The sequence below is a fragment of the Anabrus simplex genome, chromosome 2 (genome assembly GCF_040414725.1).
Source record: "Anabrus simplex isolate iqAnaSimp1 chromosome 2, ASM4041472v1, whole genome shotgun sequence".
NCBI lineage: Eukaryota > Metazoa > Arthropoda > Insecta > Orthoptera > Tettigoniidae > Anabrus > Anabrus simplex.
In genome coordinates, this window is record NC_090266.1 from 993623454 (window position 1) to 993649990 (window position 26537).

The window sequence follows — 26537 nt, forward strand, 5'->3', positions numbered from 1 at the left end:
GCCTTCACGGCCCGTACTTGTAGAAATGATGAAGGGCTCATGCCATGTCAAGAAAACAATGTGAAACACTCTACTTCTCGCAGAGAATATCGCTCTGCGACTTCAGAAGAAAATGTCGAAATGCGAAACCTAAAGAGTGGTTTTCTTGACACAGCATCAGCCCAGAAGCCTGTATGTTGTCTATATATTATCGCTTGTTTACTCATGTGTACTTTTTACAGGTGTGTTATAATTAGAAATGGGAGTTATAGACACGAATAGGTTAGGATGCAAACGTATTTGAACACGGCGCAAGTGTCATCTAGCCACTCTAAAGTTAGAGCTGGTAGTTTAGATCGCTAATATTTTTGCAAATCTTACCGCAGAACTGTTGTGCGGGCTAAGAGACACTTGCGCCCTGTTCAAATACGTTTGAATTCTAACCTATCCGTGCCTATAATTCCCATCTCTAGTTATAATGTTATATCAGTCTAACCTAGTCAGCGATCGGGGACGGACGTTTTGAGTCGAGATGCCTGTAGAGCCGGTGTGGAGTGTGACCGGTGTGTGGAAACGTAAGACGGGAGTGAAGAAGAAGACGATTAGCGTGGATCAATATCGGGTGGTTATCGGGAGATGGCAGGGGAGATGGAAGAAGGAAACAGCCAGGAATGAAGGAGGTAAAGTGGAAACAAGAATGATGGGCGAGATGATACTGGTTACAGCAGTGATCATGGTACTGCTAGCTACAGAGGGTATGGAGGTTAACCCCGGCCCGACTTCCAGTGGCAACATGAACTGGGAAGACGTGGAGGTCATAAGAAGTGTGGTTAAAGAAGTTGTGGAAGAGGTTTGAGCAGATTAAGAATATGATGAAGGAACAAGTGAAATAATTTGAACATATGAGGCGTTGGATAGAGGGAAAAACAGACGAAACAATGAACAAAGTGGAAATGAGCGATAGAGAAATTATATCACTCAAGGTAAAAATAAGGGAGATGGAGGAGGAGGTGGTGAAGCTGAAAGCAGAAATAGAAGACAGTAGCCAAGAACGCAGGCGGAAATGCTTATTTATATATGGAGTGCCGGAGGAGAAAAGGGAGGACAAAGTGCTGACAACCTACAAAGTTGTGGAAGTCATCCAGAAAATGATGAAAATTAACTTCAGTGAAGTAGATATTGATGATGTGGAAAGGATAGGTAGAAAACGGGGTAATAGGCCGATAAAAGTGAAGCTTTTTTCCACCCTGATGGCGGAAGTACTGATGAGAGGCGCAGACAATATACGGAACACAAAAAATTGGATTAAAAGAGATATGGGAAGAGAAGGGGTAAAGAACATGAACACTCTGAAGAAACATTGGGTCAGGGCTAAAATGCAAGGGTTAAGAGCCTACATTAATGGTCAACAATTAGTGTTAACCAATGGACAATGGACTAGATTTTGGACAGTGATGAAATTACGAGAAATGGAAGAGAATATGAAAAACGAAGTGGTTATGGGGAAGAGAGTGGAAGAAAGGCAAGTCAGAGACAGCAAAGTTAGTGAAGACAGGCATGGGGACAAAGAAAAAACCAAAGTAAATAGGGCATTGGAACAGAGCTTGCAGCAAGAAGAAATTAGCCGGACAGAGGAAGGAGTGAATGCTATCTTCAAATCCATCGTAGATGGAGCCAGCGAAGCAGTAACTGAGATGAGGAGGGAGTTAAGGAAGGAGACCAGGGAGACCAGTTTGGAGCTGATGACGGAGGCCAGTGTGAGAGAAGAAAGGAAGATTCAGGGACTGATTGTGGGGGCGGAAACACAAGACGTGACAAGTGCTCATAAACGAAGTGAAAATACGGCTGGGAGGCAGGAAGAAGAAGCAAGAGGTGCCTTGGCGAAAGGGAGAAGCTTGAGCCTATGAGAGATATGGGGTAAGAAGAACAAATTGGACGGAGGCATAGTGACAACAAGCAAAAAAATCAATCAGCAGTAGGAAGTAAATTGTGTATCACATGATTATAGTGGAGTGTGTGTGTTATTCGAAACTGTGACAAGAGTGATTAAGTAGTTAAATTAGTAGGCGGTAAAGTGTGTATATTAAGTTCTGGCACTAGATGGTAATGGAAGGCTGTAATCAAGATGAGGCGGGTATTTGACTAGTGAATACAGAAGAGATTGATTGTAAATTGAATAGGTGATAAAAGTAAAGCTAATGGTAAAAATACAAGTGGTTGCAGGATGATTGTGATTCAACGTTGCGAGGGCATGTGTGGTAACTTTGTAAATAATCGTGAGGTTGCGTGATAAAGTTAATATGTGGAGATGGGTTGTATATGAGCTGATGGTCTAAGTTAACTGTGTGTGAATATGGTTTCATTTAATGTGGAGAGTCGTCTGGAATTATAAAAGATAATAAGTGTAGCGAGACAATAGAGTTGAACAGTGGTCAATAGCAATGAAACGTAAGAAGAAAAATTGCACACCGGCACTATAGTGGATGTAACACGAAGCCAGATTTGCAACTCAAATAGAGAAACAGAGAGGTCAGTGTGCAGGAAAGATTGCGCTGAATTGCAAACCCGGCCGGAAGTGATATACACTTTTTTTAAAGTGCAGATGCCGTCTGCCAACACCATTGTACTCTACACAGTAATATTGTAAATATTTTAGTTTCTTATTGTCATACCGCCATAATGCCTTATGTCATGGCCAACAGACCACCAATAAGGGTTGATCTTGTGCCAAGCGACAGTGTTTATCCTGCCACATTACCATTTTATTATTATTTATATTATTATTGCCTTTTCCCCTTGTTTTCATTTATTGCTGTAGTATCATGGCTATCGGCCCTCCGTGAGGGAGATGTCCGTGCGCCAATTGGCAGCAGATACCGATTATGTTAGCTCTATTTATTTTACGAGAATGATTATATGTGTATGTCAGCTTAAGCCGCCTGGGTTGGACATTATTATTTTTCTCCTTTAATAGATCAATAAGGTATCAATATTGTAGATCTGGAGGAAAATAAAGATTATATATAATATATTATATATATTATATATTACAAAGTTACCACACATGCCCTCGCAACGTTGAATCACAATCATCCTGCAACCACTTGTGTGTATATTAAGTTCTGGCACTAGATGGTTTTGGAAGGCTGTAATCAAGATGAGGCGGGTATTTGACTAGTGAATATATATTATACATATAATATTATATGTGTTGTAATTAGTGTTTCCGATAGACGGAAAATCATTAAATTTTATTATTTTAAATTTTTGTTTTGTCCTCAGGGATTATTCAGCGACACTCTGTAACCTGAACTTAGGGAATTTGGCTAGTAGAATGTCCGTGAGGCGAGGGACAGTTTTACTATATCTTTATAATTCCCACACTTGTAAAGAAGGTAATTTGACGCTTTACTCTTCATACTCATAATAAGTGAATTTAGAAACAAACAATTAATTTTTGAATACTGGGAATATACTCCCTTTCAGGGCATGTAATATTTAATTCCCCAATTTAACTGAAGGTCGATGTTTCTTCAGTTGAATATGACCATCTATACAAAGGCTATATTTTCTTCTTCAGCTACAGAGATTAAGTCGTTTTATTATGTAAACGTTAATTAGATGTGATGTAACACATTACCATTGAGGAGCCGTTTGGAGTACCTTGAAGGCTTATGAGCCCTCAGGTTAGGGTTAGATTGAATTTCTTGTAAAATGTTGGTAGCTTCATTAGTTCATTCTCAATCCGTGAACGTTAGAATTCTGCATTTTTAATATAGTATTCTCGCAAAAATGTACTCAGACATTGATACAATCAGGCCTGATGCTATTGTGTTATATTGAATTTCCACACAGCTGGTAGACGCAACCAGATTTTCCTTCCTAAATGATGTAGATCACTGAAAGCAAGGTGTATGAATTGTTATCAAATAGGCGATTGTCCTCGCTTGATCTTAACACCGTAGTCAATATATAGGTCAGCACTGCAAGCAACGAAATTAATAAATATATTTAGGAAATTTTTGAAGCAGGAGACATGATTTTTTCCAGTAAACAGTATGTGCACCAAAGATATTTCAGATGCCAACATAAATGACAAGTCATATTGTGGAAATTGTTCTCAAAAACCTACCGCTTTTGCGAGACACCGAATCCCCGACTCCCGACACAAGAATATTATTTCAACCACTTAAGTCACTGGTGTACATATAACAGAAATTCCTAATATTATACCTTCTTTATTCTTGGTGAATAAGGTAACAGACCACGTGATACATATTTAGTTCTTAATGGTGGATAATATAGATTTCTATATGTCAGCCTCCGTCGCATAAGAGAAGCAAACATTTCACAGGCATACAGTCTATATACCATTACCTTCCACTGTGGATCAATATCAAAAGTGTTACGGCTTGCCATTTATTCACCATTATCTTCCAATGTGCATCAGTGTCGAATGTATTACGGCCCTTCAGTATATATAACATAATTTCTTGCTGAGTGTCAGTGCAAAGCAAGTTACGGTTATGCAATGTACATAAAAATGACCTCCTGTCGTCGGCAGTATCAATACTATAATGATATTTTTAAATGAGTACAAATGAGCTTAATTGTATTCTACTTCAGAGTTTGTAGGCACATACATCATACGATATCTTATAAATTAGAATTGAGTCTATAAACGAGAAAACATCAATGCATAAAAGAAAAATCAACACTTCTTCTGTCGTAATTCCTCTATGGGTAGGATCTTGATAAAACGATCATTATATAAATGAAACTAGGAATAATATATGATGTACGTGTAGTTGTGTGTACACTTCACTCTCAGCCCAGTGCTCAGACATGTATTACTGTACAGAGAGTTAGAAGTCAGTGTCCCTTCAGTACATCATCCAGTATTCTTAATTTAACTTGGTGTTTTAAGTAGGACCTAATTAATTTAGCTAGTATCAACTACGAACGTCAAAATAAGGGTGCTTCTCTATTACACCCTATAATCCATGTTACTGTAACGCCTATAACAATAATAAGAAAATAATAACAAAAACAACAGTATCAGTAATTATGCCACGCGTTTGCGTTCCATTTCATTGGTAACAGGAAGGAGTTAGTGCTGATATGAGGCTCTTGAATAAACTTGGCAGTGATTGAGAGGTGGTTATGTTAACAGTGAAGTTTACCAAGATTAGGTTTCAAAACCATAACCGTAAACAAAAGGAGATAATACAACCCACAGCTTTTGTAGTGTCTATGTCAAGGTGTGTGTGTGTGTGTACGAAGTTTTGTGGCACTAGGAGAAAAATCGGAGAACTTGCAATAAATTACCAAACCAATTTCCGAACTGACGAAGAGTGGAAAACCCGTCAAAAATATGCCATAGGATACTATTAGATACCTCGACTAGAATCAAAGTAGCTTCAGCTCATGATAATATAATTATAGTGTTATACTCAACTTACGGCTTATTATTATCATACTTCTATAATAATAATAAATATATTTTAGATAGAGTTGGTGGGCGTGATATGCTAGATGAATTGTTATCAGCTGGTAACTCAGAAGTTAACTAGAAATTATATGGTGACCTTTCGCTAATTGCATTATGTCACACGAGAGACCTTAATCATGTAAACTGTAACAATTTACTTAACTTGAAGGCGTTTCGATGTATTGTAAAAGGTGTCACTGATAGAGGTTGATTCTCACAATGATGTCTATTTCATTTTCATTGCGCAATTGAACTGAGTGAAACATCCCTAACATTGATATAGCAATTGATTATATAATAATTAACTAATTTGAGCAATTATATACTTTTAATGATTTATTTGCACATATTCTACCAACATGGGGAAAAAATGTTCGTTTTTTATTGTTGCCGGTACTTTGAGTTGCATACAAATGTCACGTTTAGTTTTTTACATGCAATCAATGCCATGTAATAGTATTCATCAAAACGGCTCATATTTCAGAGATCATAGTACACTCGTATTGATAAAAGCAAAACACATTGAAAGACTAGAGATAGGAAGTTCATGTTTACAGGACTGTGAAGTAGTATGTTCTGCAGAAACGATTAGCATTTCAGTCACCTAGGTTCAGCATGTGTCCTGTTGCATAATAGGCACTAGGTCCTCCACGGGCACTGAGAACTAGTTGCATGCGTGATGGCATCGACGCGTATAAGGCGCGAATTGCGTAATGGTATATAGCCATCCATGCTACATTCACCTAGTTCTACTGTTCATCTTTGGTGGTTGGCATTGGGTCACAGCGCCGCAACCGTCGTTTCATCATATCCTACATGTTTTAGCTTGGCGACAAGTCCGGTGATCGGGCGGGCCAGGGAAACAGTCTGACATCCTGTGACAACAAGAAGGCACGTGTTTGTGCAGCTAAAATTGGTCGCGTATTGTCCTACTGAAATATGGCGTCTGGGGTGTCGTGCAGGAAGGGTATGGCTGCGGGTCCCAGGATATCATTCACATAGGTCAAGCTGGTCACAGTGCCCTGGACATGCACCAACTGTGTTTTGTGGTTGTACCCAATAGCACCCCATACCATAAGGCCTTCAGTTGGCGATTTATGTCTTATGCGAATGCAATCAATGTGAAGCCTCTTCTCCCGTCTTTGGCGAACCAAAATGCGGCCATCGTTTTCAAACAAACAGAACCTGGATTCGTCTGAAAACACAATCCGCTGCCATTCCTGTCCCCAGTGACGTCCTTCCATACACCATTGCAGTCTAGCATATTTATTGACATTAGTCAAATGTAGGCGGAGAAGTGGACGACGCGCCGTTAACCCAGACCATAATAAACGGCGACTGACTGTCACTCCTGATAGCGTACGATGTGTTTCACTGTTCCACTGTTGCATCAGAGCCGAGTAGGATGCAGATATGTCCTGCAATGCCATTCGGATGAGGTGTCTATCTTTTCGGGGGGTGGTCTGTGTGGTGCGCCAAGACCTATCTCGTCGTATTCTACGTCCCTGCAAAATGACCTCGATAATGTTGCGAGATGGACAATATGCAATGGTATGATGATAAACGGGGTTAAAAGTCAGGTTGTGAGTTTCACAAATAGGAAAAGTCCTCTCAGTTTTAATTACTGCGTTGATGGGGGTGATTGTTCCTTTTGGGGGTCATTGTAAGTACCTAGGTGTTAATCTAAGGAAAGGTCTTCATTTAGGTGATCACATAAGTATGATTGTTAATCATCTCTGCACATGGTTATGGGGGTATTTAGGGATTGCAGTAAGGATATAAAGGAGAGGGCATATACGTCTCTGGTAAGACCCCAACTAGAGTATGGTTTCAGTGTATGGAACCCTCAACAGGATTACTTGATTCAAGAACTGGAAAAAATCCGAGGAAAAGCAGCCCGATTTGTTCCGGGTGATGTCCGACAAAAGAGTAGCGTTACAAAAATGTTGCAAAGTTTGGGCTGGGAAGACTTGGGAGAAAGGAGACGAACTGCTCGGCCAAGTGGTATGTTCCAAGCTGTTAGTGGATAGATGACGTAGAATGACATCAGTAGACGAATATGTTTGAGTGATATCTTTAAAAGTAGGAAAGATCACAATATGAAGATAAAGCTGGAATTCAAGGGGACAAATTGGAACAAATATTAGTTCATAGGAAGGGGAGTTAGGAATTGGAATAACTTACCAAGGGAGATGTTCAATAAATTTCCAACTTCTTTGCTATCATTTAAGAAAAGGCTACTAAAACAACAGATAGGGAATATGCCACCTGGGCGAGACTGCCCTAAATGCAGAAGAGTAGTGATTGATTTCATGTGCCAATATTGAGAGTATGCAAGTTGTGTTGATACACAGAGACAGTGAAGGATATTTATCTATATACATATGTTTTGTAATTAGTCTTCATCAGGCTAACTACAAATTGTAGCTTGGTTGTCGCTTTTGATTCCCACTCTTTTTGTTGTTGTTGTTGTTGTTTTGATAATTGCGTAAATATGGAGTCTTCCAGCAGTATTTTGTGAGTTTATCTATGTATATTTTGGTGTGTTGATGAGGTGTTCATGCACGGATATTATTCAACATATAGTTACTTATTTTAGAACCAGTGGAGTTATTGATGAACCTAGGTGCAGTTCCTACCTATTTAGTCGTTTTCAGAAGGTTAGGTGAGGCTTGAAGCAGATGTACCAGTACGTAGCTTTATGTACACGCCCTGGAAGAGAGAATTATCATGGTGTAACCAAATTCAAGGGATCCATTACGGTGAACTCTGGCGCCCATACTACTGACATCCCAATTAATTATTTTTATTAATTTATTTTATTCCAATTATTTTATTTATTTCAGTTATTTATTCATAAATAATAATTAATATTTCAGCAATGCCATATGGTTGATAAGACAGATATAAGATAGTTTATAGAAAGTAATTATGAACGGCGGAAAACGCTAAATAGGAATGTAAACGGACTGTTGGGAGGGTTTAAATCAATTGTTGAGGAATATGACGAGAGGTATGTACCTTTAACTGTGGTAGGGAATGGTGAAAACTCGCTTTATTATAACAAAGAAAGGACAGTGTCTAAGAAGGAGGTCCAGGTTGAAAAGAAGAGTTAGAAACGGTTTGGGAAGTAGGGAAAAATGATGGACCATGCAATGAATTTGCATCTAACCAAGAAGTCATCTAAGGATAACGTGATGCAAGCGTAATTTGCAGCATACACGTTTTAGTGAAAAAATTGAAGGAAATGCAAGGGAACTATAAGGCAGAAATCATCTCCGAAAGGGACATTCCAGGAATCATTAATGAAGGCGGGGAGTGTATGGGTGAGGATTTACAGAAGGCAGGTTAGAATCTAGGTAGAGGGAGTGACTAATAGTAACGAAGTATTGAAATTTACCTACGATAAGAAATATATTTACAATAAGATACAGGAGTTAAAATCTAGAAAAGAAGGTGAAATCGGTAAGATTTTTGGGGATATGTAAAGGCAGTGGGTTGGGACATAGTACCATATCTGAAGTACTTAATATATTACTACTCGCATAAAGGAGCTATACTGAATGAATGAAAATTTGCTATTGTAGCCCCTTTGTATAAAGGAAATGTTGATAAACCTAAAGCCAATAATTACAGGCCAGTCAGCTTGACCTGTGTTGCATGTACACTTTTGAAAAGCATTTTTGTGATTATATTTGATATATTTGTTAAAATACTAGACGGTTTTATAGAAGGTAATAATCGGGGTTTAGGAGACGTTAATCCACTGGAGGTTAACTTGTAGGATTCTAACAAGTTAGAGTAGATACTTTAGCTTCAGGCAGTTACACTACTAGACTGAGATTAACTTATCTAAGGCGGTTGATAGGGTAGTTCAAGGTAGAACACTGACAAGAATGAGAGCACTTGGACCAGGTAGAAGAGCAGCTGAATGGGCGGCTATATTTCTAGACAACAATACTAAGAGAATTAGGGTTAGTGAAACATTATCTGATCCTGTAATAATTGAGGGTGGAATTCCTCATGTCAGTATTGTTGGAACTTTACATTTTTATATATAATTGATATGAGTAAAGAACTGGAAGCGGACATATGGCTTTTTGGGGATGATGATTACTATACAGCGTGATTCAGCCGTCCCTTCCAATGTAGTCTTATGCAATGCACAATATTCATTTCGTCCTGAAAACATCTGCCCAGCCGGTATGCTCAGACAACACAACCGGATATCTTGGTATTTACAGCCTAGCCATGGTAGGACGCCGTAATGTTATACTCGTATTAAACACTGGAAGACATGCGTGTGCCTTTCTAGATCGTATGAATCAGACACGCCGGCGAAACACTAAAACTGATATTGTGATTGCAGTAAAGGTAATACTTTCTATAAGCTACCCAGCGTGACGTACTGAACGGTAGTGTAGTTGGTAAAGGCGTGGCGGAGCGGTCTTGCATGTCAGGTGGGAGGTTGGAGTCCGGGGCGAAGATTACAAATTTTTGATACATTTGTTTAATACGTACCGTACGCAATGTAAGTTCAATACCCTCTTTCATGCAAATTGTGCGTGAATGAATGTGTTTGTGGCCCTAAGACGGGCCGACTAGTTAGCAGGCCGGACACATACAGACCGGAAATAATAGGAACCCAACTGCCCTGACAATGTTTTATCCCGGAAAATGCTCGATGTGGTGACCGTTGGGGTTTATGCACATTCGGGCCTGGTGTCTAATAGATCGTCTTGCGCGCTGAAGCATTCCAGGTGTAATTGCTCGGCAGGCGTCCATGATGGGTTGCCTAAGCTGCTCGGGGTTTTCCGGCGCTTGAGTGTAAACGACGTTCTTCAAATGTCCCAACAGGAAGAAGTCTAACGGCGTTAAATCCGGTGATCTGGCGGGCCAAGGAACAGGGACTCCTCATCCTATCCATATCCCTGGCAGTTCTTCGTTTAGATGTTTACGAACGGGCAAAACCGAATGTGGTTGAGCTCCATCCTGTTGCAACCACATCGTCAAACGATAGTGCCAGAGCACATCATCCAGCAACAGTGGGAGTTCCTGACGTAGGAAGTGCAGGTAGCGTGGGCCCGTCCAATGGCCCTCAAAGAAATAAGGTCCAATCAGGCGATCTCCCAAGTTTCCACTCCAAACATTCTCTCCCCATCACACTTGATGGGCCGCCTGTCGCACCCAGTCAGGATTTTGGGGACTCCAATAGTGAATGTTGTGGCGATTGACGTTCCCATTATTATGGAAGCGTTATTCGTCCGAGAACAAGATATGCGACATGAATGCTGCATCATTGACCAGCCTGTGTATTAGCCACCGACAGAACTCAATTCGAGCTTCGAAATCCCGCACATGGAGCTCTTGGTGAAGCTCAAGATGGTATGAGTGAAATTTATGTTCATACAGTATTCGCCGGACGGATGGCTGACTGGTGTTCACTTGTCGTGCAATCGCCCTTACACTGATGTATGTATTATTAGGAGCTGCCTCCAGAACGGCCTCTTCTGCTTCACCCGATGTAACGGGCTATCGCGGACTCGTGGCTGGTTGGAAATTATCCCTGTTGTCCTCAGGCGTATTTCAAAACGGCGGAATGTCGTTGCAGCCGGGTGTCGCCTGTCGGGATGCCGTTCCTGGTGCATACGCAGTGCCTCGCACGCGTTTCGTCTTGCTTTCCCATAAATGAAGAGCATGTCAACACATTCCTCTGTGAAAAACATACCGAATGACAGAAGAGATAGCAGTACATTCATGCCCTAACCAGCGAAGTATGCGCAGGGCCCATGATGAATAACCGCGCCATTCTACTCTTTGAATGTGGCAAACGTGGGCCTGTGTTTACGTATTCAAACAGCATACCTATGCACAAATATTTGAACGATGCAGGATTCGAACCGGCGCGCCTCTGGCACGTTTCGTCGATTGTTAGGAAAACGCCCAACAACATCAACTACGCTACACTTCTGACAACATGCTGGTAGTGCGACGAGAGCAGAGTGCATAGGCCATCCGGTTCGGTGTTTAAGACATTAATTACTGCACTGTTTTATGCATTGATTCCCGTCTTCGTTACACCCGGTCACGAGACACGACACATTAAGTTAGTTACATTGTAAATGTACGTTGCTATATGATTTCAAGGAGTCATGTTTTGTATATGGATGATATAACATTTCGCTAGTGTTCAGAATCGTGTGCAAAATGTGATCACTGAAGATTAGTACAATACAGTTCGCCTGCAAGGGAATAGCACCCTTATAAAAATGTGGACGTTATTTGGGCTGCAGTAAACGTTATTGGAAGGGGCTGCTGAATCACACTGTATAGGTAGTGAATAAGATACAAGATCGTGAGTGACTGCAAAATAGATTACGACAGTCCTGTAAGGTGGACAGCAGGCAATGGTATGAATGCGTACGGGATACAATGTCAGGTTGTAAATTTCAGTATTAATTACTGCGTTGATAGAGTGAATATTCATCATGTGGATGACTTGAAATTTCTATGTGTTAATACAAGGGCAGATATTAATTGGGGTAATCACATAAATGGTACTGTAAATAAATACAGATCGCATCATGTGATTATGATGGTAGTTAGGGTTTGTAGTAAGGGTGTGAAGCAGAGGGGATATAAGTATCAGGTAACACCGGAATTCGAGTGTGGTTACAGAGTATAGGACTCCCATCAATGTTACTTCTGTTCTTCCCTTATGTTCTAAAGATACCGGGTTCGATCGTCGCTGAAGTGGTGATATTTGAGGTTTCTACTGCGACAACTCGATGTCGTTGACTCCTGCGGCACAAAACTCTGCAACCCTGACATCTCATTAATTACCATACGAATTGCAGGGGCGTAAGAATTCATTATTTCCATTACTCCTGTGCTTGACTAACAATCTTGGAATTATGCCCTAAAAATAAGAAATGTCGTTTCCTTTGTTTAATGCTAATTAGCCATTTTAAGTTTTATTTTATCTCCAACATCCTGTTGTTTCTTCTTCTTCTTCCCCTTGCCCGTGCGTACGTTCATTGAAAACTTTGCCATGTATCCTAAATAGTGATGCTTATGAACTTTTCTATACTGATATCGTTCATGTATAACTTTCTGTTCAGAAAAAGTCTTGTATTTATATGTAGTCATAAAGTTGCGAAGGAGAAATTATTTCCGCAAAGATTTCCGTGTCCATCAAGACAAGTATTGGATTATCACACCTTCAAGAATTACATTAAGAAACAAATCATATATCGCTGGAACTGACGAAAGCAACAGAGCGGGCCCGCTTACTACCAGAGACAATGAGACCAAAATAGATTATCGATCTGCCATAAATTATTAAGCAAATGTCAAAGTTCCCTTTAAGGAAGCCTTCGGTATCGATTCTAAGTATAAACTAATGTTGGCGATATACTTTACGTACATCACATTCTTCTACAGGTATTCAAGGCCTATTAAAGCCTACGAAAGTATCCCTGACAATTATGTGTATAAATCATTCGAGAAACTTGAAAACAATGTAATATCTATGATAGAAATAGAAGAAATGGAAGATTCTCAAGAACATCCCTCACATTTAGGATGCAAGCTCACAGCCGCGCGCCCCTGACCGCACGGCCAACTCGCCCGGTTCATGAGATCTCAAAGGATCCAACATTCAACATGACTATTCCATTAAATGAGCCGATGAGACATCTTTCCTGTATAATGAGCCGATTAATATTATAGTCGCCATTAAAAATCCAGTCCAACGCATCTTCGATAATTCAAGCATGGCGTCTGCGTCTACTGTAACATACTGTACATTACCTTCTGTGTTTCGAATGATAAGAAGGAATTCAGTATTCGGGAAATAGTGGGTTCGAACCCCACTGTCGGGAGCCCTGAAGATGGTTTTCCGTGGTTTCCCATTTTCACACCAAGCAAATGCTGGGCCTGTACTTTAACTAAAGCCACGACCGCTTCCTTCCCACTCCTTGCCCCTTCCTGTCCCATCGTCTCCATAAGACCTATCTGTGTCACTGCGACGTGAAGCAACTCGTAAACAAAATGAACGAGTTTCATTTCAAATTGTCATCTTCACTACCTACAGATGTTCGATACATGAACGTACAAGGAAAGGGAAATAGAGATGGACACTTGCCTCAGATCTAGAACAAGGGCATTTTCAGCTGCTACTGTAATGCTTATCGTATCACTGTAATTTAATTGTACGTCACCAGCTTACCTTCATCTTACAAAATAAAGCACTAAAAATCAGATACGATCATTACCTCTATTAAGAGTGCGATGACCGGGCGAGTTGGCCGTGCGTGTAGAGGCGCGCGGCTGTGAGCTTGCATCCGGGAGATAGTAGGTTCGAATCCCACTATCGGCAGCCCTGAAGATGGTTTTCCGTGGTTTCCCATTTTCATACCAGGCAAATGCTGGGGCTGTACCTTAATTAAGGCCACGGCCGCTCCCTTCCAACTCCTAGGCCTTTCCTATCCCATCGTCGCCATAAGACCTATCTGTGTCGGTGCGACGTAAAGTCCCTAGCAAAAAAAAGTGCGATGTACTTTACATTATTTTGTCGCCTCTCAGGAAATTGATAGGGAGCGTATTCCCACCAAGACCCCTTAACTCAGTAATCTATTGGTCACAGACAGGGAAACGCCTTCCTTGTGAATTAATTTTAATCTTCTCAAAAGTGACTTATTGCAAAATAACGTGGGAAAGCCATCAGGTTTGAGACTCTGCGATAACCTTCACCAAGAAGCTTCTTGAAAACTTTGACAAGATACACAAATTTCTGTGAAATGCTACTTAATTTTTGTACACAATCAACTTGATATCTTCCTCAACACAGAAAAGAATCTCACAGTCACTCACATGAGTGGAATTCTTCTTCCGTATCTTTGGAATGAATTGACACCTTCTGAAGGGTTGCAGTGGAATCAACAACTGAAAAGTGGCGAAGGTCGGAATCATTAGAGTAATCAAGGTGCCTTTATCACATGCATTGTCCATAGTAAAACAAACCGACTTCACTCTATTAGAAAGTATTTCTATTTTTAGAATCTTTACTGTACTCATTATGAAATAAGTTATTTGGCGACTATGGAATAAAAGAAACAACACTTCAGTGTTCAAACAAATACTTATTGGTTATGAAGGGAGTACTTGGAATTTTGTGAAATCAATACACTGTTTATGAGGAACAATCCACTTTGTGACATCGCACAAACTGTAGGTTAGATAACCATGACGCTTTTATAACCAATCTAAAGAATTACCGGTGGAAATCATGCAGATGGAAATTTAAATTATTTCTGTCATATCTATATTAGCCGTAATTCTAACTCGCTATCTTTTTATGTCGTTGAATTACCGGTGAATAAGCTGGCATTAGATCAGTTTAGAGAGTCAGGAAACATAACAATAGATGGTGCAGTTAAATGAACTGTGGGGCCGATGACCTTCCATGTTAAGCCCCTTAAAACAACAAGAAGCATGAACTGTGGGAATGTACTCACGTACGACGGCGCCGTCTATGCAGCTCCCTGGCCCCTTGGCTGCCGAGATCCTGCAGTCCCGCACTATGCTCAATCGTGGGATTCGTGAAGAGCTTCTCAGCGGCAATGTGTTCATTCCATTTTCTGTGGTTTTCGTCTGTCTCCTTCGATCCTCAACTAGCAATTACCTAGCAAGTAAAAGAAATAAAGTACAATAAGTTTTGCGCAATTAGTGTTCGTTTTTCTTATATACCATTTTAAAAAACACTAAACCAAACAATATAAGCAAGTAGTAGGTATACAGTTAGTGAATGAAAATGAATCTTCGATAACTCCTCACCTTTTGACATAAGAACATAGCAAGCAAACGTTGGAAATACGTTAATAATATTGTTATTTAATTTAAGGTCACTTAAGATACGTCACCGTGTTGAAAAATTGTCCTACAGGAGTTCATTAAAGAACTGAAATCTAAAGACACGGAGTTATTGCATTTAAGAACTATTGAATGGTACTGTCGCCAGCTACCTCAGTCGGAATCCTTGAATCTAGGGGCCAGCGGCAAACCAACTGTGCTGATGAGGACGGCTCAAGAAATATTCCTCCTCTTTACTATAAAAAAGAACTCTATTGGCTATTCACCATTATTTCTTAGCACTCAGAAATACTGAAAAGTAAACTGTTGAAGGAGAATCCTACAAATGAAAATAAAGTATAAAGATTGGTTAAAGAAAAGTCATAGAAACATAATTCAAATGTCTCAAACGGCTGAGGCTCTGGCCTTTTGAACCCAAGTCGACAGGTTAGAACTTGGCTCTATCTGGTGGTATTTGAAGGTGCTCAAATACGTCAAACTCATGTCGATAGATTTACTGGCATGTAGAAGTGTTTCCGCGGGACTATACTCTGGCACCGCGGCGTCTTCGAAAACCGCAAAAGTAGTTTGTGGGACGTAAAGCCAATAACAATATTATTGTTGTTATTGTTATCATTATTAATTTAATACAGCGATGCTAAGTAGTAATATTATAGGTTAACGACATTTTGAGATTTCGATTCTAATGGTTTCATAATATGATAATATAACAGCAGTTCATTCAAGACCCATACATTTTTCAAATCAGTTATGAAGCAGCCGATGGAAAGAAATGATAGTTGTAGTTAGTTCTTACAGTCTACAGTGTGTATTTATAGGTCCAATTACTCAATTTGTAGCCATGTCCGTCGTGAGAGAACAAATTGTTGCGATGTCGCAAATGAGTTTAGAGAGGAAGTTATTGCAGCAACAGGTCAGAATACAAACGAGTATCAACTCTCCACCTGCCCACATGATCATTTTGCAATGATATTTATGTATATATTTGGGACACAACCTGTTACAGCCCATACTGTTTATATGACTCTTTAAGAAGCAGATAAGAGCGTACTTGATACTCCTTTGGATTCTAACCTATTGGTGAATACGTTTTTTTGCTCGTTGCTTTACGTCGCACCGACACAGATAGGTCTTATGGTGATGATGGGACAGGAAAGTGCTAGGAGTGGGAAGGAAGCGGCCGTGGCCTTAATTGAGGTACAGCCCCAGCCTGGTGTGAAAATGGGAAACCACAGAAAACCATTTTCAGGGCTGCCGACAGTGGGGTTCGAACCTACTATCTTCCGAATACTGGATACTGGCCACACTTAAGCGACTGCAGCTATCGAGCTCGATATTGGTGAATACTATATGGGCCTACTGATGAGTATGAACTTAAGCTGCTATTAAGCGGCAGGTATGTAATTGGCGTATTTTATAAACACAAGTTCTAGTTCCTGTGATTTGTGTTCGAAATACTTAAAATACTTTCATTAGAAACTGCTATACCATGTCAATAAGCAGTAATAGATAATCGAGAATTTCAAGTAAATAGCAATCACACCGTTACTACCAGTTACTTGGTGACAGGATCGTATATAAAAAATTTTCAAAATCCTCTACTTTTTTACAGGTAGAACATGTTCAATCCTGTAAGATATGATTTTCTTAATGCTGTCCGGCTCCACGGCTAAATGATCAGCGTGCTTGCCTTTGGTCACAGGGGTCCTGGGTTCGATTCGCGGCAGGGTCGAGAATTTTAACCATAATTGGTTATTTCTGCTGGCACGGGGGCTGTGTGTATGTGTCGTCTTCATCATCGTTTTATCCCCATCACTACGCACAGGTCGCCTGCGGGAGTCAAATCAGAAGACCTGCATCTGGCGAGCAGAACTTGTCCTCGGACACCCCTGGCCCCTAAAGCCATACGCCATTTCATTTCGTTTCTTGTTGCTATGATGGGAGTCATTTTACGGTGTAAAATATTTCGAAACCGTAACAGAATTTTATTACAAAAATAGTAGTGAATTCCAAATAAATTTGCTAAAAGTCTGTAAGCCACAATATTAGCTTTCTGTTTGTGTTATGATACACTAAGGACATGTGATACAAATATACGAGGGACGTACTGTATTGTTTTACACTTTACTTTTTGTACGTCCGTGTATGGTTCACATTTAACTTTCGAAGGTGGTGACGTGTAACTAGTGTCTTGTTCCACCGTTTGGCAGCAGCACATGCACAAAAACTAACGAATGCACTTGTCATAGCCATTTCATAACAACACTGTCAGCGCAGGAGTAGGCAACATGGAAAGCAACCTTCAGGGACAGCGCTATACGACTTGGTTCCTATGGAAAGAAGGCGTGACCACTGGAGAAATTCATCGGCGTTTGGTGGCAGTCTGTGGAGAACATACGTCGTCACGGAAAACAGTTTACAACTGGGGGAAGGTTGGAAAACAGGGCGCACATCGGTGGACAAGGGAACCAGTTCTGGAAGGAATGTGACAGTGTCAACACCAGCAACATTGCCCGGGTCGAACAGGTCATCAAATGAAACAAATGTATCACATTTACGGAAATGGAGGCAGCCACGGGAATTGACCGAAACACACTGCAGCGGATCCTGCAAGGCCACTTACAGTTGAGGAAAGTGTCATCCACGTGCGTGCCTAGACTCTTGTCTGCAGACGAAAAGCAGAGGCGTGTGAACGTGTGCAGAGAACTTTTCCAACGCCATGATCAAGATCCAGCCAACTTCATGGCTAGGCTTTTGACTGATGATGAGACTTACCATGAGCCATAAACGAAAAACAAGTGATCAAATGGGATTCACGGTGCTGCCGCACCCACCATACTCTCCCGACATGGCACCAAGTGATTGTCACCTGTTCGGGAACAAGAAGAAACTTCTGCGTGGTCGCCATTTTGCGGATTTTGCAGAACTGGACACAGCTGTCATGGCATGGGTACGCAGCACTCCGAAAGAATGGTTTCAGGAAGGTCTGGAGAGACTGCCACGTCGATGGCAAAAATGCATGCATTTTCAAGAAGATTATGTTGAGAAGGTGGACGTAACACTTGATGTATAATGTACTTCATTTGGGTAGAAAAAATAAGGTGTAAAACAGTATAGTACGCCCGTCGTACATTGTTCTGTACTAAATATCTTTTCAACATGCACTACAGTATATTGTACTCAAGCTGGAAGTTAATTTTAAGTACTTATGAGAATCACTTGAGGACTTACCGAAATGCAAGCGAACTGAAGACAGAGTTATTCTGAAACAGAATTAGAAATTTTTCACTGCTCCTTGTAGGTACGATTTTCACTTTATCTTAAAACATTGCCGTCAGGGGATCCCTACACGCGTTCTTTAACACAGTGCGTTTCACCTATTCAAGCCAATTTTCACAAGTACAATGTTCACGACGTTCAATTAATATAGGGTCAAGGAGACTTGTAGCTTACTAGCTTGATGCTTTTATGTTATCTGTACGAAGTACCACTGCTCTCTTTAATTACACAGACAGGATCAATAGAGTCGTGTATGTCTCGCAGCCTTGACCACAGTGACAGTCAGTGTAAGGGAGTTTCACTGTCGTACATGAAAACTTACGGTGGTGGTTGCTGTGGCAGTTCTCATGATGACTACATATTCCACACATTGTAGTAGGATTTGTGATTATTTACCATACGAACAAATACATGCTACTGAATTTGTTCAAAACGAAACATTGTAACCTTTTGATTCAGTAACTCTGTATTTTATAAGTAATTTTTACCTCAAATATCTACGTAACAGAAGAAGTATGATTTCGTTAAAAAGGTTAAAGGTTAAACGAACGTTAAATTTAATTCTGTTAGATTACTAAATTTTACCTCCTTTCCTATTCCACGAGTTAGAGCTCGCAAAAACATAGTATTTCACTCCATATATCTAGAATATCTCATCAATTGAATTCACCATTTATAAAAGTGTATTGTTGTTAACACACATTCACTGGAAGAGTCAAACACTGTTATTATAAATAGTTAAGGGCCTATGTTTCCAATTTATGAATTAAGAAGTTACTCTCTTGTATTTTAATAATCGGTGCGCCGTAATTTATTTATTAGGGTCGTATTTAATATCTTATGGTTTCAATTCTGTCCTGGTTTTCATTCTTGTATATTCGCAGAATGAAAAACTCCTGGATGCACCTTAGATCGTTATTTTCTTTGTATGTCTATTGTCTTCTTCTTCGTGGTCTTTATTTTCCTTGCTGATATTTATATTTACTTACAGTACAGGCACGCTTCCGCACACTATGGTCGGCACAAACTTCGCAGCTTAGCACACGAATTCCGAAAGTTGTGGTCACTATCCGCACCAATTCTTGAGTTGGTTAATGCAACTAATCCGAAGCGCCTCTGATAAACTAAATCAGCCAACAGCACAATAACACTAAGTTTCGTTTTGCACTTGAATACAACCTCCAATGTACGTCATAGTTGCTTGTTCCATAGTAACGAAATCGTGACCTGAAATTTAAGTAAACGGTGATTGCGTGCAAGTTGTTAAAAACATAATAGAATATGAATAAGTACTGTGGTAAAATTCAACTTTCGTGGACGTTCATCAATGGTGTTCAAGTTATTCGTCCCTGAGTTTAGAATTGCCTGATGTGATCTTTATTTCAATTTGTCGTTTGTTTATGTTTGTATGGGGTTGGAGTAGTGTGCCTGCCTTTTAACCGGCGGCCCCGGCTTCGATTTCCAGCCAGGTTAGTGATTTTTACCTGGATCTAAGGGCTGGTTCGAGGTAAACTCAGCCTACGTAATTACAATTCACGAGCCATTTGACGGTGAGATGGTGGCCCTGGTCTAGGAGGCCACGAATAACTGCCTAGATGATTCGTCGTGCTAACCACACGACACCTCATAATCTTCAGGCCTTCGGGCAGATGCAGCGGTCGCTTGTTAGGCCATGACCCATCGGGGCTGTTGCGACATGGGGTTTGGTTATGGATGATAAAGAAATTTAGCCTATTTTCAACATCCTGTTCATGCAGAATATTACCGCCCCATAATCCAGCATAAGACTTCTTCCTAAAATATATCGTTTTACTGAAAAATTTCTCTATTAAATCGCTGTGAAATATTTTAATTAGTATAAAATGGGATCCAGAAGAAAAAGCTACTTTATGCGCTAAAAGATAGAAGAAGTAGTAGCTTCGTACGTTTCTTTAATTAGAAACCCAGGAAAATTTTCCCCATTGCACTTTTTTAATTTCCGCCAGTTGAGCTGGAAATTCGTTTTCCAACCTTTATAGTCTCTCGTCTCTTACGTCAAAAAGTGCATTTCCTCTTTATGTTGATGTGCATTAATGCCCTTTACATCATGAACATCGAACCATTTCTTTGTGAATTTCCATGAAGTAATGTTTGCACCGCAGTTCTGGAAAATATTTACTTGAAATGGGAAGAATTTTCTCTAAAATATTCTACAGTAGTTGTAATCTCCATAGATAATACTTATAATCTTCGAGAATTTCAGCTTTTCAACCACATATTTTTCATTTATTATATCAATTGAATCAGTCGCCTTACATTCACCTTCTCCAACTTCTTATGTGCAACGTGCTTACTCATCAGGAAAGAAAAAAGCTTAATTATTTCCTTTAACTGTATTTCATACAGGGTGTTACAAAATTCCCATTACAGACTCTGAGGGCTTGCAGTGGAGACCATGATGGTTAACTTTAACATAGGAACTTGTGTCCGTAAACGTACCGTCTTGCCGCTACCCGCAATAAACCACCACAGCACACTTTCACAATTCCCTCATTTTCTGCGCTCTGTCCGACTTCTTATGCTTGTCGTCTGGGTCCAATTACAGGTGGGGCTCGATGTGACGACCACCGATGTCAACACAGACACGCTACCTACGAATCATGTTCTCGTACACACGGCCACCAATCCCTGGTCCTCCAATATCCACCACAGCCATAACCCGCGCCAGTAGGTCTTCCTCGGATTCCACAGAGGTGTTGTAAATCAAGTTTTCATGTGACCTCACAGGTAGTAGTCTAGCGGTGTCAAGTCGGGTGAACGTGCAGGCCAAGCAATCGGGCCACCACGACCTCTCCGCTGTTGCCCAAATCTTTGGTGCAAATGAACTACTGTAAGTACAGCTTACTGCTGTGTACGTAGTGAAGAATTACTGCTGTACTGTAGTATGAACAAAGATCACAAACACAACAGCTGGTACTACACGTCTCCGTGCGGATCACACACTCAACTGAATGGCATGGAATGTCAACAAACCTGTAGGGGTATGAGACATCACGTGATCGTTCACTGACGTACGCACTCTAGTCACTAGCGGCAAAAATGCGGGAGATTTGAACTTGTGCTGTGGTGGTTTTTACGGGTAGTGGAAAGACGGTAAGTTTCCGGATAAAAGTTCCTACACTAAACTTGAAGTCTGTAATGGGAATTTAGAAACATTCTGTATACGTTTTCTAGATGCCTTCTTGATATTTATGTATGTTTCTATGTTATTGTGCTTTTAGTAAACTCTTCTGACATTTGTAATATGTGGCACTGGTCTAAAGCTGGAAATAATGGTCTCCTTTGATCCTGTTTACCTTCTCATACTTCAAACTTAATTCTTTCCTTTGAGTGCTGTTTATACAAGTTTTCTGAATGCCATCTTAATATCTTTTCATGCCCGTACGTCAACGTATTTTCCATTAAATATTTCTAACACTCCTTAATATGTCGCACTTGCCTAAAGTCTGCTTTGGTCTTCTGGATGACAGATTTGTGACTTTATTGCCTTCATTCCGACAATTGTCTCATCATGCTTGAATTTGTTTTATCATTGTCTGTAACGTATCTCTGTATAAAAAAACCACAACCCTTCTTTAATTAGGGACAAGGTTATGGTGGAAATTTAGGCAAGAAAAGTATATAAGAATAAATATGTCACAGATATTCGGTAGTTGCTTGATGAGCCATTTACTAGGAAGCACAATTAAATTAATGACTCAACATTTCTGTCCTATTTTCTCTTGCATCTTTAAATATACACTAGGTAGGTCATGGAACTTTTTTCACATTTTATTCACTTTAAGGACGTTAAGATAACAAGTTAATGATTGTACAACCTCTCTTTCTTGGACCTGATATGTTAAAAATACAACAGAATGCACTAGTAACTTGTCATCATAATATAAAACATTTGTTCAATAAATATGCGCTTAATGAAGCAGCTTTCATGTAATAGTTTTCTTTTGTTGGTGTCAACCTGAAAATTAACTAATTGTAATTATTTAATTAAACAGTGCGGTACTAATGTAAAATATGTTAGGATTACTTTGTCAATTTTGAACATAGATTGATTCATGAGCTTATTAAAGAATTTTTATTTATTTATTTATTTATTTATTTCATGAAAATACTTTTTATTTACGTGATCAAATAACAGTTTCCATATCTCAGTTACTCATACTGAATTTAGAGCGTATGCTCGGCTGAGGAGCACATTTCTTCATCAAATTACAGCTCATGGTATCGTGTGAGATATATGTTCGATGGAGGAAAGTTTGGAGATCTTGAAGACGAGTTTGTCTAAGAAAAAGCCTCAAAAGCTTTCATTTAACGTAACATACATAATGTACCGCTAAAAGAGCCCGACTCTCAGATTATTTTATAAAGTAAGCAAGAATATAGTTCTCAGGGCTAAAACTGGGTGACTAGTAGCTAGGGCTCGGTACAGGAGGTAGGGTCCTATCTACAAGAAAACTTTGACTCTGACTGAACATGAGTTTATTCATATAAGACATGAAATTGCACATCACCTCCAGGTAGATATAAGTTGTCTTCCACATAGTCCTATAATATGGCTCGGATTCTCCAGTTCACCAAGTCGAGCAGTTTGGAACACGTTCCAGAAGATTCCAGGGACTCCGTACAGAAACGGCTGGACTGTCTGGGTTGGTAGAAGGTAGAGATGCCTCGAACTTTCGAGGCCCAGGTTGAACCCCGATGATCCTGGTGATGTTGCAGATAATCATTTGCTACCTCAGTCCAATGTGACTGAGAGGGTTGATGTCTCCAAGGTCACTCGCAGTACTGATAAATCTGAGTTCATAAAAACCTTGGGTGATTAACCTATTAGCGAAGTCACTGGTTATTATTTGTCAAGACTTTCAAAATTTAACACTCGTAAAATGATATGTCTCTGTATACGAGGATTATGAATACTTTCAAAGTTCACCACTAGCAAAGTCCTCATCTCTGAATAAATACTGACAAAAAAAACACAAGTCCCTTCTCATGAAACTATGACCAAATTTAAAGTTCATCACTGGCGAAGGTACAAGTCTTTGAGTGAACATGTACGAAAAACACAAGTCCATCCACATGAATAAATTTACAGTTTATCACTGGCAAAATTTATAACTTTGAATCAACACTGGCGAATGTACAAGTCTTTGAGTAAACACAGGTGAGATCCTAAATTTATGTTTTAAAGACGTTGAATGAAGTTAGAGTTCATCACCGGAAAAATTTGTCTTTGAACCAGTACCGGCAAAATCACAAATTTATGCTTACGGGAACTTTGAGCACATTCAGAGATCATCACTAGCAAAGTTTATAAATCACTGTTTATTAGAGGAATGAGTCTCTTAACACTCGCAAATATTGCAGGTTCAATTTATGAAGAATTCGTGCTTTAACACACGTAAATAATACACGTCCAATTATGAATTTAACACACGGAAATAATACAAGTCCATTTCATGAATAATTGGAAAAATTCCAATCTCGAACACCCGTAAATATTGTAAGTTCAATTATGAAGACTTAGAAAATGTTCTTTAACACTCGAAATATTGCAAGTCCACTTGAGAATACTTGGAAGAATTCATTCTCCCACACTCGAAGAAAATACAAGTTCACTTTATGAATACTTAGAAAATTACAGAGTTCCTCGTCGGGACTGTCACTACACGACAATAGTAGCAGCGAGAGTGTTCACGCTGACTACTCAGCTGTAACTGAGTGAACAGGCTACAGTGGGCCCTCCTTTTATTTGATCCGGGGCGTCTACGTCACAATACGGCTTGACTGAATATCTCCTGAATCCCTCGATGGATTTACTTTAAACTCGAGCATTGCGACGTTCAGGTGATCCCAAACAAGATGACATATCGCTCAGGCCGCTAGCATAATTATTACGGGAGTTACAAAATTTTCCCCGTCGAACATTCTAGAAAATGTGACGTGGAATCTAGAATATACGAGTCCAGGCTGGGAACACGTGGTGTGACGGGCGGGCGGTCTAGCTAGCCCCTGTGGCTACGTCACAGCTCACAGCTGTCCTTCGCTTGCTTGCTTGCCCCGCTGACGGTAAACAAACCAGGCGTGCTCAGAATATTACGCGTGATAATTAAATGTTATTTATACTCAAAAAATACTCATGTGCAGGTCGTAACCGGTACAATACATGCATACATTATCATTATAGACCGTTATGCCTTTCAGCGTTCAGTCTGAAAGTCTCTGTGAATTTACTATACGTCGCCACAATCCTCTATTTGCAACTAATGCTGTGGTCTCATTTAGTTCTATACCTCCTATCTTTAAATCGTTAGAAACTGAGCTTAACCATCGTCGCCTTGGTCTCCCTCTACTTCTCTTACCCTCCTTAACAGACTCCATTATTCTCCTAAGTAATCTATCCACCTCCATTCGCCTCACATGACCCCACCACCGCAGTCGGTGCGTGCGTACAGCTTCATCCATCGAGTTCATTCCTAAATTAGTCTTTATCTCCCCCATTCCTAGTATCCCCCTGCCATTGTTCCCACCTGTTTGTACCAGCAATCATTCTCGCTACATTCATGTCTGTTACTTCTAACTTATGAATAAGATATTCTGAGTCCATCCAGCTTTCGCTCCCGTAGAGCAAAGTTGGTCTGAAAACAGACCGATGTAAAGATAGTTCCGTCTCGAAGCTGACTTCCTTCTTACGGAATACTGTTCATAGCAACTGCGGGCTCACTGCATTAACTTTACTACACCTTGATTCGATCTCACTTACTATATTACCATTCTGAGAGAACACATAACCTAATACTTGAAATTATCGACCTGTTCTAGCTTTGTATCACCAATCTGACATTCACTTCTATTGAATTTCTTACCTACTGACATCAATTTAGTCTTCGAAAGGTTAATTTTTATACCATATTCATTGCACCAATTTTCAAGTTCCAAGATATTAGACTGCAGTCTTTCGGCACAATCTGCCATTAACACAAGTCATCAGCATAGGTCAGACTGCTTTCTACATTCTCACCTAACTGAATCTCTCCCTACCATTTTATACCTTTCAGCGGATCATCCATGTAAACTACGAAGAGCAATGGTGAATGATTACAGCCTTGTCTAACCTCTGTAAGTACCTTGAACCAAGAACTCAATCTACCATCGATTACCACTGAAGCACAACTGTCAACATAAGTGCCTTTGATTGATTTTTAATAATCTACCTTTAATTCCATAGTCCCCCAGTATGGCGAACATCTCTTCCCTCGGTACCCTGTCATATGCATTCTCTAGATCTGCGAAACATAAACACAACTGCCTATTCCTCTCGTAGCATTTTTCATTTACCTGGCGCATACTGAAAATCTGATCCTGACAGCCCCTCTGTGGTCTGAAACCACACTGGTTTTCATCCAACTTCCTCTCAAATACTAATCGCACACTTCCTTCCAAGATGCCAGTGAATTCTTTGCCTGGTATACTAATCTATGAGATACCTCGATAGCTGTTGCTATCCTTCCCGTACCCTTGCTTATAGATAGGTGAAATTACTGCTTGTGTCCAATCCAAAGGAACCTTACCAACACTCCATGATAATCTTGCTACTCTATGAAGCCATTTCGTCCCTGCCTTCCCACTCTGCTTCACCATTTCAGGTCTAGTTTCATCTATTCCTTCTGATTTATTACAATGGAGTTTATTCACCACCATTTCCACTTCCTCAAGCGTAATTTCACCAACATAATTTTCCTCCTCCCCATGAGCTTGGCTGTTCGCTACACCACCAGGAAGATTTCCTTTAACGTTGAGGAGATGTTAAAAATATTCCCTCCACCTCTCCAGTGATACCCTGGGAAATGTTATGAGTTCGCCTGAATTTCTCAAAACA

The 26537-nt window shown here is 40.1% G+C and overlaps 1 protein-coding gene across 2 annotated transcripts in view; it reads right to left on the minus strand.

Annotated features, from left to right (window-relative positions):
- The window catches only part of LOC136863237 (fibronectin type III domain-containing protein 5), an 862231-nt gene that overhangs the window by 757198 nt on the left and 78496 nt on the right, over nucleotides 1-26537 (minus strand). For both annotated transcript variants that reach the window (XM_067139622.2, XM_067139621.2), the window contains exon 2: nucleotides 14989-15155. The gene's annotated coding sequence lies outside the window, so the exon portion shown is untranslated. The remainder of the gene's footprint in view (nucleotides 1-14988; nucleotides 15156-26537) is intronic.